Source organism: Alligator sinensis, unplaced genomic scaffold (assembly GCF_000455745.1).
Source record: "Alligator sinensis unplaced genomic scaffold, ASM45574v1 scaffold745_1, whole genome shotgun sequence".
Taxonomy (NCBI): Eukaryota; Metazoa; Chordata; order Crocodylia; family Alligatoridae; genus Alligator; species Alligator sinensis.
In genome coordinates, this window is record NW_005842119.1 from 946,823 (window position 1) to 950,282 (window position 3,460).

Genomic DNA, 3,460 nt, shown 5'->3' on the forward strand with positions numbered 1-3,460 from the left:
AAAAGAAAATAAACTTCCTGGAAGTCACAGCTCTGCTGTCACTTGTCAATGGCAGCTGACAATAGATGGTCCTCCAGGCAGAATGTCAAAACGGGAATCACATATATCTACAGCTGATTGAAAAGTTCAGCAATCTGACAGTCTTTCACTGGGACCTCTTTACGTCTGAGGGAAATAGTTCTGCTTTTTCAGAGTGGCTGTGGAAAAGCAATGTGCATAAGCAGATGCAGCCAGCTCCCACAGTATAATGACAGTTGGCGGAGGATCCCAACCTGTGGACCTCAGCTGCCCCTCAGAATAAAGATGATTATTCAGAAGAGTATAATCTGTATTAAGTGGCAGACTGGAGGGAGGGAAGTGTTGATAGGACACAAGCTTGTCATTAAAGCATACTGTGGCTAGGCTTTCTGCATTTTAAACAAAATACATGGAAACTGGTGCAGATTTCAAAGGAGAAAACAAACAAAAGTGCAAAGACAATTTTTTCCAGGATAATGTCAATGACGCTAATTCAAGACAAAGTTTGGCACATTCTCATCAGGAGAATCACCTGATAACTTGAGCAAGCTCTGCTTATTCCGTTTGACATGCTCTGCCATGACATGTACTAGAGATTGAAAATGTTAACACCACCTGCACCTCTTGCTACTCTGTGCAATTTAATATTATGCTTCTTTACATAGGACTCACTTTATTATGCTTGAAAATTATGAAAACTGGAAATTACACACGTGATTAAACATAGACTAATCACTCTATATACTAAATAAGCCAAATGCATCTGAAAATACATCAGGTACATTTTTTCTGGGAAACAAATGAGTGCAGGGATGTATTGCATTGATATAGATGGAGCATCTGCCTTGTGATAAAATTAAGTCTTGTGACAGAAATAAATCACTGTAGGGGAAAATGTAAACCATTATCCAATAGGATTTTCTCTTTTCTTCTTATGTGACAGGACTTATTGGATTCCCTGATGCTAGACAGCTAAGTGCATCCATGATATGATGATAAATCAGGAAGACTACATGATTTGAAATTTAACAGCTACTTATTTTTGAGACATTGAGATAAAGGAAAAAATACTTTTGATTTCTGCAAGTAACTATTAAATTGGGAATCTCCTTTTCTGGTAATCTGATACTCTGTTACTGTGTCATATCATCAAACAATGCCAACAACCAGCGGTGGGCAAAATAGATTTTGGACTAAGATGAATAAGGGAGCCACTTATCTTTCTTTTTTTCTTTTCCAATATTCACAGTTTTATCTGAAGAGCACCATATAAAGGTTACTGTTGACATAAAAATGTACTGTTCTTATTACATTTTCCTTTTTGCATGAATATATTTTTAAATGGAGATAAAAATATGTTTTTGTTGCTACTTCTTACATTTGAATGAAAAAAATCCATATATTACGTTAAAAATACAGAATAAATAATGAAACTTCAGCTTGTACAGTGGTTGATAAATGTGATTCACAAAACATACCTTCATGTTTTAATGGCTTTCCATTGTTATAAGTATGCTATTAATTAGTGGGAAAATGGATTCATCTATCCAGGACATACCAGTATTTCTTGGTTTTAACCCCTTCCTCACTATTAAGATTTCTACTCTGAAAATGTTTATACATAGTGGTACAAGATGATAGGGAATGAGAAAAAAAATCTTATTTTTATGTAACTAATTTCTGAAAGCAGAATATTGAAGACCATTGGTACCTAAATATAAATAAGACAAGAATGGAATCCTAATTAAAGCAATAATAAGAAAACAACATAGAAATTACAATAATAAATAAATAGCAAAAGTAGTTTCAACTTACTCCTGTTTCATGAAAAGAGAACAACAACTTAACACTGACAGGCAAGCAAGTAACCAGAACTGTTAGACTTCTGGGGCACTACATTTCAAGCACCATTCCATAAACAATTGTTTTCTCAACTAAATTATGTTCACTTTCACTGAATTGCCTTTCTATAGTTTGCCTTGTGATGCTGCGCAAGGGGGAGAAATGGGGGGGGGGGGGGGGGGGAGCACTGAATGATGATCACTTGTAATTATGGTAATCTCCTTCAAAAGCTTTAACTGCTCTAAACTCTGGCTGTCTGGAAACAGAGCAAACTCCATGCAACAATACCATAAAAGCTGTTACAGAAATGTAAACTACTACAGCTGGATATCAGCCTTTAATTAGAGTGTAGTGCACAAACATGGGGTTCTTTATGTAACAGAAACAGATATAATAACTATCAGACTAAGAAGGAAAAGATATAAGCTGTACAGTTGGGCTCTGCCACCAAGTAAAACCAGTTTAAAACCACAAGGTAGAATCAGAAATGCTTCCTCCTAACCAGAGGAAGAATTGGAAGAGTTCAATCAGGATTGTTCAGCATTTTCTGTTAAGGACTTAGAGATCTCCTATTGAAAAGTAGTCATCATTGTTTCACAGGAATTGGCTGACAAATAGAAGATAACCAGTAGTTGCTGATGTACCTTTATGAAGAATAGGCATTTAAGTGTCAAACCATACTGGGATGAGACAAGATGGTCTGGTCTTGCTTTCAATGAGAAGTAAGCTGTTTAGAAGTGAGTGACACTGTAGAGGAGCACAAAAAGCAATATGGCCAACCCAGCTATAACCCCGTAGTGTGATACCACTGGCCTCACATGGAAACAAACCATCAAAGAAGGAACCAGATGTAATGCATGGCCTAGGAAGCGCTGGAGGTATGTGGGCACTGTTAAATTCTTCTTCCATTAGGGACTGGGCAGGACATAGGCACAGCCTGCAGGAAGAAGTAACCTAATTCCCACTTCTGAACTACTGAAAGCACAAACTGGCCTTTTCAAAATCAGTCTATTACTCAGGAGAATGCTCAATGTTCAGAAGTGATCAGTTCCTCACTTCCAGTACAGGACAGTACAGCTCCCCACCCATCCCCCCAGCCCTGCTGGTGCCCCTCACTCCAAAACCCCTGCCCCCTGCCCCCAGGACCCAGCCCTCCAGTATGTGAGGTAGGAGGGCTAGTGGGCAGGGTATGGGGGTATACATGGCCCCCCCTAGATTTATGCACCCACAGCAAGCATGGGGCTGCAGCCTGGCCAGACCACCATAGGCAGGAGCTACCTCCATGGACCAGCAGGTGAGACCTGGTATGGAAAGGCAGAGTGGGGCAGCGAGATTTGCTGCTGTCACTGCTGCCAGGACCCTACACCAGCCCTGCTGCTAGCATTGCGAGGAGTAAAGGATGGGCAAGCGGGGAGCGGTGCTAGCCTCACCTCCTCCCACCATCAGCTGCTTACACGCTGGACTGTGCCTCTACCCCATCTCCATGGCCCAGCTGCCACTGTTGCTGCTCCCCTTAGGCCACCAGTGCTGCCTGGAGGGGCGTGACAGCAGCAGCGGCAGCCGGGCCATGGTGGCGGGGTAGAGCTGTGGACCAGCATGC

At 41.1% G+C, this 3,460-nt stretch overlaps 1 long non-coding RNA gene across 1 annotated transcript in view; it reads left to right on the forward strand.

Annotated features, from left to right (window-relative positions):
* The window catches only part of LOC112550472, a 61,872-nt gene extending 60,821 nt beyond the window's left edge, over window positions 1–1,051 (forward strand). The window contains exon 4 of the long non-coding RNA XR_003094342.1: window positions 962–1,051. This is a non-coding gene — a long non-coding RNA (uncharacterized LOC112550472). The remainder of the gene's footprint in view (window positions 1–961) is intronic.
* The last annotated feature ends 2,409 nt before the right edge of the window (window positions 1,052–3,460 follow it).